The sequence below is a fragment of the Monopterus albus genome, unplaced genomic scaffold (genome assembly GCF_001952655.1).
Source record: "Monopterus albus unplaced genomic scaffold, M_albus_1.0 scaffold637.1, whole genome shotgun sequence".
Classification (NCBI taxonomy): Eukaryota; Metazoa; Chordata; class Actinopteri; order Synbranchiformes; family Synbranchidae; genus Monopterus; species Monopterus albus.
In genome coordinates, this window is record NW_018128517.1 from 25,789 (window position 1) to 34,708 (window position 8,920).

The window sequence follows — 8,920 nt, forward strand, 5'->3', positions numbered from 1 at the left end:
ATGTATAGGCCTGGTGGGCTCAGGGTCTTCCATCTTACATCTGCCTGCGTGCAGTATGGAGGTGCAAGATACCTGAGCGTGTAATGTTAATTTTACCTGTGATCCTTTGAATAAATCAGCACTGTTTTGTAGTTACTTGGACTGCCTCGTCTCTCAGAGTCAGTATGGTAAAAAGTACGGGGTACAACAGTTTCAAGGTTAGAAGATAATGTTGATCCTGAAAAGGGTACCTTGACACCAGTTATTTTTGTATTAATCTTGTGTAAGAATGTTTTAGCTACACATCACACACACAACATACACACACATTGAGTTCTTCATTTTGTTATGATTTTTGCTCGATGCATGTGGAGCATAAGATATGAGAAGGAGATGTCGGACTGTCTCCAACTCTTGATGTTTTTACAGTTGTCTGTGTAAGGGGTTAGCCTAAAATCTTATAAATGTATTAGGCTTTGTGTTTCCGGGGTCTCCTTTCTTCCAGCAGTAGTCTGGAGCAGGAGCCACCCGGGGTTTGTGTTTCTGTAACTTTTTATTGTGGCTTTCAAAATAAATCAGCACTAAATTGAAGGAAGTCGGACTCTGTCTTCATTCAGATCTGTTCAATAAAAGAACTGGGGTATAACAACCATGACCTTTCGGAATTGTCTGACATTGATAGTGGATAACCACAAACTTTGACGGTTGTCTCCAAAATTATTAGGATTTTTGCTCCGGTGAGAAGGCTGGCTTACTGAAGGCGGAAGTCAGAGGCAGAGCCCTTCTCCGAGCGGAGCACATTCCTGAATGTCTAAATATTTATAAGACGGTCACTGCTAACTGTTAAATGATTAATGAGGGCACATGGAAATATTTTTTATGTTCCTTAATATCTGTGTGGGTGGTTTGCTGCATGAAGGCTGTTTAACACTGGCACATACATATCCCATAGCAACAAGTGCTACGGAGAGAATTCGATGTGACACAGTGTGCCTCGGGCAGAACTGTCTTTGGGGGCTGGGCATAGTCTATGGGAAAACTGTATTATAACCTTAGGGTGACGGCGTATTCAGTGGAATTAAAACAGAACTGTTGATTGGGTGAACTCCCAGTGGTAACGCGCATCAGAAAAAGTTCTGATGTAGAAGCTTCGGGACCAAATCAGGCAGTTTCTGGACACAGATCATTCCACTTGGGATGCTTGTTACGTGTACATAATTTTTAATATGTCTGCAAATGTTGTACAAGACTGGGAAAAGGCTAAGCCTTACTCTTTGGTGGCAGTACTCTACAAGTTTTTGTCTAAAGATGAGCAGGACAAAGCAAGAGATTGGTTTAGTTCCTGGGTCCTACAAATGCAGAGAAAGGGTATGCTTGGAGACAGTGACAGCACAAGGGGATGCTATAGGGCTGTTTTTGAAGCAAGCCTCTCTATCTGCAATGAGAGCTAGAGAGGAAGTGAAGTCCTCTACATTTTTAACAAGGAACAAAACAGAAGCCAGATTAAAACAAGCTGAGGGTTTTCTTGCCGATTGTGTATGCTTTTTGGAGACTTTCAAGTGTTTTCAGTCTCCTTCAACCAGTTCAAGCAAATCACAGAAACCAGTTGATGTTAATTCTCCCAGTGGCACAGCTGTTTCAGTCCAAGCTGTCTCTGATATAGATTGCAAAGTGCAGTTTAGTCACACCCAGCCGTCTTCCTCACAGCTGTCTCCACAAGGAGAGAGGAAGCCAATATTGAAGAGTGGCTTACAAATGCCACAGAGTGCAACACAGGGCATAGCGCCCCTGGTGGTTGTACAGGGAGGGATTTTACACACAGCCCCATTTCCAGGAGGTAAAACTGACAGAATCAGAGCACAGACTTAACTAAATGATTTAAATTCTGGCTGTGTAGACTGGGTCATAACTCCGGTTGTTGGCGCATGCGCCTCTAGCTCTAGCTCTTTTGCAGAGGAAGAACATAAGCACAGTTGTGGCATGTCAGTACCAGCGATGTCTCATGAGAGTGATTCCAGCTGGAATGGCACAGTGCATGAATTTCCATCACAATATATGCAGAAAGGACAGGGAAACATCCATGATTATCTTGATATTCCTTCACACCAGCTGCCGTTGCTACAGTCCATCTCACCTCAGGGAGGGATAACACAGACTTATACTCCCTTTAGCTTTCAAGATATGAGCTGCCTGACATTGAGAAAGGAGGTGCACCATGGATTAAGGCATTTTTAGGTGCATGTGCAGGATTTGTGCCTGCGCTTGGAGATTTTCGTCATGCTTTTACAGCCTGTACTTCTCTGAGCATGTTACGGGCGATAGAATTAATGGCAAATACTATCGGGGATCATGATAATGTTGCTCTCCACACTGTAGTTCATGGCCTCTGGCCAGTGATATGCCAGAAATTCCCAGTACAGGTGCGCTCTGTTGAGCTGTGTGGAATTCCACCGCAAGAGGGTGAGAAAGGCAGTCAGTATTTGCTCAGAGTGCGTGAACTCTGGCAGAACCACAATGGTGATGACCCAGCCGTCAGTGACACCATGGGGGTGCTGTTTCGCAGTGCTGTGGAGACTTCCCTCCCAGCATCTATACAGCATTTGTTGAGACAGGTAGTGGGTCTCAACACATTTGGTTTTGAGCAGTGGTCAGCTTATGTCACTCAGTATATTGACAATGAGCTGGAGGCAAAACAAAAGAATGCAAAGGAGCTTTCTTCTTTGCAGGCACAGGTAGCTAAAGCACAGTTGAAGGAAATGCGAGACAAGGTCAATCAAAGTAAAGCTACAGCTAATCAAATATCTGTGCAGAATGCTGCATAGCTGTATGCATAGCAGCAACCCTTTACTCCACAGCCGACCATACCACCTTATGAGTCAGATTCTGCTCCCATGCACTGTGGATCTCAGTACCGTGGCAGACCATGGGGAAGAGATCAAGGACCTCGGACTCCTAGGAGAGCTCCAAGAGATGATAGATGCTGGATTTGTAACGAAAGAGGACACTGGTCGCATAATTGTCCCTTTTCATATCAGCAGTCGCAGGGTGTACCATGATATCAATATCAGGTTTATCCACCTCCACAGGATGGATATGTTCAGAGATTCCCGCCATCAGCCCAACATCGAGCACCTGGCTCACACCAGTTGCCTCAACATTAGGGCTGCCCAGAACCGATAACAGGTGACTCACTGTGTTCCCAGGAAATGTTTCTTGAACCACTAGTCAAGGTAACCATCAGTGGTCAAGATCACATGTGTATGGTTGACACAGGAGCCCGGTATTCTACGCTTAACATGCCACTCCTCGTTTCAAGGCATGCCATACCTCTTGTTGGCTTCTTGGGACACACAGAGGAGTGACCGCTTTCCAAAAAAGTTCCTTGCAAATGGAATAATCTGTCCTTTTATCATTCTTTTCTGCTTTCCCCCTCCTGTCCTGTTAATCTTTTGGCTCATGACATAATGTGTTCACTAAATGTGACAATGATGATGTCCCCATGCCACGTTGACATTACCTTTACTGATGGTTCTGTTCAATGCTGTGCAACTCCAAAAGCAACGTTCAGACAAATGTTACAAGCCACACCTTCAAGCATGGGCCTGTCTCTTGATTCATCAGCTGAGGTGTGGTGGGGACTTGTAACTGCAACTGAAAAAACAGATTTGTGGAATACCTTCAAGCTGTGGCTTCCCTGGATTTCCATCCTCCACAAATACACAGAACCTGTTGAACACATGCATTGCACCTTTAACTATTCTCTGTACGAGGATGATGACTATGATGCTTTGTGGGACGGCTTTCTTCAGGGAATAGAGACATCGCAGAGAACACCCACAGTTGACATTCAACAATTGTACATTGGGCCTCAGGGAGTGGCAGCTTTGGCTGCACTGCCCAGTGAAATTCAGGACTTGTATGCCCTGTCTGAAAATTCAGCTCCTCATATCACTTTGTTAGTGGGTGAGGGAGGTGAAGCTAAGAATCTTGGTCCCATGGTGCATAGTTGTACAAAAGCTACTGAATGGATGCCCACACAGAATAAGCATCTTCAGTATTCACCTTCAACCCAGTGTTATGCTATCAAGCATTCCTCACAGTTGTCATTAACACTGGAAAAGTGTTTTCTTCCCAGGAGTCATGGCAGAGAGAACATAGATCACCTGCTCACTCAGACATTGTTAGACAGTTTGCCCACTTCTCTCTGGTCTTCTGGCCCTACGGATGTGGGACTTCATGTGGAGCCTATCATCATACCTCTACGTGCAGGGGCGGTACCAGTGTACAGAGCTCAGTATCCACTGATAGGCCTGAACAAATCAGTGGAATCTGAAACACAATTAAAGGGCTTTTGGAAGCAGGAGTTTTAATTCCTACTTCTTCTCCTTAGAACACACCTATAAATCCAGTGCCCAAAGCAGGGAAACCTGACTACAGGATGGTTCATGACCTTCGACCTGTAAACGAACTTGTGGTCCCTACAAACTATGCCACTCCAAGTCCTTATACCATGCTCAATGCTATAAGCTCATCACACAAGTTTTTCACATGCATTGATCTGGCAAATGCCTTTTTCTCTGTGCCACTACATCCTGACTCGCGATTTGTTTGCTTTCACATATCAGGGACAACAATTAACCTACCGGTCAAAGTTAATCAAATTAAAGCCACAGCTAACCAAATGCCTGTGCAGAATGCTCTACAGCCATATGCACAGCTGCAACCCTTTGTTCAACAGCTGACCGCACCACCTTATCAGTGGGATTCTGCTCCAATGTACTGTGGACCTCAGTACCGTGGCAGGCCATGGGGAAGAGGTCAAGGACCTTGGACTCTCAGAAGAGGTCCGCCAAGAGATGACAAGTGCTGGATTTGTAATGAAAGAGGACACTGGATGCATAAATGTCCATTTTCATATAACAGTCACAAAAAACTGATATCCTCTCACATTCTAAGCCCACCACTGTTAAAACCATGATGCAGTTCTTACGGCTTATAAATTACAGCAAAAACTTTGTGCCTGATTTCACCGGCCTTGTGGCACCTCTCCGTGCCATGCTCACAGAGGCGGGCTACAAGAACTATGGTTCTACTTTGTTGTGGACTCCACAAGCAGAGGAGGCTTTTGTTGCCATAAAACAGGCTTTGGCACATGCATGTGCTTTGCATGCACCTGACTAATCCCAGCCTTTTCATTTGGATGTTGATGAAAAGGACGGCACTGTGAATGCTGTCCTATTTCAAAAAGGGGAGGAAAGTAGAGGACACAACCGAAAGATGTTGATGTACTACAGTTCTAAGTTGGACAATGTTGAAAAGGGACATCCAACTTGTGTGAGACATGTTGCTGCGATCGGTCGAGCGGTACTGAAGACTTCACATATCACAATGGATTATCAAACTGTTGTACACACTACACATGGGGTCAGGGCATTTCTGGATTCCAAAGCTTTCACATTGTCTGCCCACAGGACCCAGAACTTACAACAGCTGTTGAACCAGGCTCACATACAGTTTACAAGTGAGGGAACAAACATGGCTACGCAGATGTTCACTGAGCAGGATCATGATTGTGTGAGCAAAACAGACACAGAGATGAGACTGCATGAGAACCTGCATAAGGAACCACTACCTAATGCAGAGGTAACATTGTACTGTGATGGTCACAGTCATCAGACAGCTACTGGCAGTCTAGTAGCTTCATACACTGTGGTCGAGGACACAACGGCTGGCTTAAGAACACTGCAAGCTGATGTGATCCCACAGCCAAGTTCAGCCCAGATGGCTGAGCAGATTGCTCTTATAGAAGCGTGTCAGTTGTCAAAAGACAAAGTTGTAAATATCTACACAGATTCTGCGTATGCAGTACAGGCAGTACATGTAAACTTGTGCCACTGGAGGAGAAAAGGTTTTGTGACTTCAACTGGTGGTCCGGTAAAACACTTGTAGCAATTATTGGAACTAGATCAAGCGTTGTTGCTACCAAAGCAGGTGGCAGTTATCAAGTGCAAGGGACATCAGAGAACAGAGACTCAGAAAAACAGAGATAATAATGCAGCTGATTTGGCTGCCAAGGTAGCAGCAGGTTATCAGGTAGCTCGGGGAGCTGAACAGATGCTTACAACAGCTGTTGAACCAGGCTCACATACAGTTCACAAGTGAAGGGACAAACATGGCCATGCAGATGGTCACTGAGCAAGATCATGATTGTGTGAGCAAAACAGACAGAGATGAGACTGCATGAGAACCTGCATAAGGAACTATTACCTAATGCAGAGGTAACATTGTACTGTGATGGTCACAGTCATCAGACAGCTACTGGCAGTCTAGTAGCTTCATACACTGTGGTCGAGGACACAACGGCTGGCTTAAGAACACTGCAAGCTGATGTGATCCCACAGCCAAGTTCAGCCCAGATGGCTGAGCAGATTGCTCTTATAGAAGCGTGTCAGTTGTCAAAAGACAAAGTTGTAAATATCTACACAGATTCTGCGTATGCAGTACAGGCAGTACATGTAAACTTGTGCCACTGGAGGAGAAAAGGTTTTGTGACTTCAACTGGTGGTCCGGTAAAACACTTGTAGCAATTATTGGAACTAGATCAAGCGTTGTTGCTACCAAAGCAGGTGGCAGTTATCAAGTGCAAGGGACATCAGAGAACAGAGACTCAGAAAAACAGAGATAATAATGCAGCTGATTTGGGTGCCAAGGTAGCAGCCAGTTATCAGATAACTCAGAGAGCTATGAAAGAGATTCAAGACCTACGGGGTCAGAGCTTTGAGAACTCAGTCATGTAAGAGATTCAAGACCTACGGGGTCAGAGCTTTGAGAGCTCAGTTATGAAAGGGATCCAGGCCTAAGGGATCAGAGTTTAAGAAGCCTAAGACAGGCACTCAGGACCCAGAAGGTCCAGCTCAAGGAGCTAAACAGATGAGTCAAGACCCTGCAGAAGGGGGTCATGTCTGTGAGACAAAGTTGAGCTTGCAGACTATAAGGGAAATACAGAACAAAGCTGCTCCTACTGAAAAGAAGGCGTGGCTAGGCAAAGGAGCATCTAAGGATCAGACAGGACTGTGGAGAAACCACGAAGGTAAAATAGTAGCCCCGGCAGGACTACTGAGCCTGCTGTGTCAAGAGGCACACAGCTGAGGACACTCTGCAAGCACCAAGATGAATGGTCTGATCTCTCAGAACTGGTGGCATCCACATTTGAGGGATATCACCAAGTACTTTGTTGCAACATGTGAGACATGTAATAAGTTCAACCCCAGAGCCGCGCTGAAGGCGGGGCTAGGGGGATTTCCAGTTCCAGATGCTCCCTGGAAAGAGATTGTTGTTGATTTCACAGATATGGGAGCTGATAAAAGAGTTGAAGGGAAATGATATTTCCTTGTCTGTGTGGATCTGTTTTCCAAGTGGGTAGAGGCTGTACCCACAAAAACAGAGACTGGTAAAGAGGTAATCAAGTGGCTCACTAGAGAAGTGATCCCTCGGTTTGGGGTACCTGAGATCATCAAATCTGATAATGGAACACACTTTTCAAACGATGATCTACGTCTGGTTGAACAGATGTTTGGAATAAAACACAAGTTTGGGGCTGTCTATCATGCAGCCTCCCAAGGCCTTGTTGAGCGTGCAAACAGAACCATAAAAGAAGGGCTCACAAAAGTCTGCGCAGACACTAACTTACCTTGTTTGAAGCTCTACCTCAGGTCCACTCCGAATGCAACGGTTTGTCGTGGCTAAAGGGGGGAAGAATGAAATCCTGACAGGGAGAAAAATGCCCTGTCCTCTAACTGTTATGCCTAGGGATTCAACACCTCTTCTTTTACAGCATGCTGACCTGAGTATGTCAGATGACTGAACAACGCCGTGATGAGTCTCTCTGAGAAGGTTGTTGAAATCCTGTGCAGGGACCAACCTGAGGAACCAACACCAGCTGCAGTGGACAGGCCCCAGGGGCATAAAGGTGCATAAACTTCACTGGTCAGAACCACGTTGGAAAGGACCCTACAGGGTAGCAGAAACTACCACACACTATGTTAAACTGTGGCTCACTGAGAACAAGCTAAGTAACTGGATCCATAAGACACATTGTTCTCCAGCTGAGGATCCAGCTGGACGTACAGTGAATGAGGTCAAAACTGATTTGAGAACCTCAGTACCTGAGTTGAGATACAATCCTGTAGAACCAGAGTCACAGTCAGAAGACGACCTACACTAGTGTAAGCTAGCATGTGCTACCTACTTACAGGGAAGGTGTTGACCAGGTTCCAGCTCAGCTTTTGTGTCAAAAAGTTGGAAATCCCACAACCGTTCATTATTTGGGGAAGTTGGGCAGAGTAACCAAAGGTGTCTGGAAGCCAAAACTAAAGTGCGCAGAGAAAAGATACTTTCATAAGGAAAAGGTGGCTAAAACTGTAGCACATTTTCAAGCTGAGCTTAACTCAGGTTATGGAGACGTGTTATGGATCCTACCTCTTTGCGGCTCTGTGAGGTCACAGCAAGAGCATAAGACAATTTGATAAATATATTTGTCTAGTTTAATGTCTAGTTTAATGTTCAATGTCTTACTAATCTTATTAATCTCACTAACCTCACTAATCTTACCACAAATTTAGTTGTTAGGTTTCAGGAGTAACTGGCAGCCACTTCTCTTATGTTGTATCAGAACAGATTGGCATTAGACTTAATTTGATTGAAAAAAGGGGTGTTTGTACTATGACTGGACAACAGTGTTGTACTTACATCCCAAATAACACTGCTCCTGATGGCTTCATTTCTAGGGCTTTGACAGGGTTAAAAATCTTATCAGAAGAGATGGCTGAACATTCAGGAATTCAAAATTACATTCATGATTGGTTTGTTAAAATTTTTGGCAAGTGGAAAAATTTAGTGATTTCTTTGCTTACATCTTTTGTGGCAGCGGGTACTTTTCTGT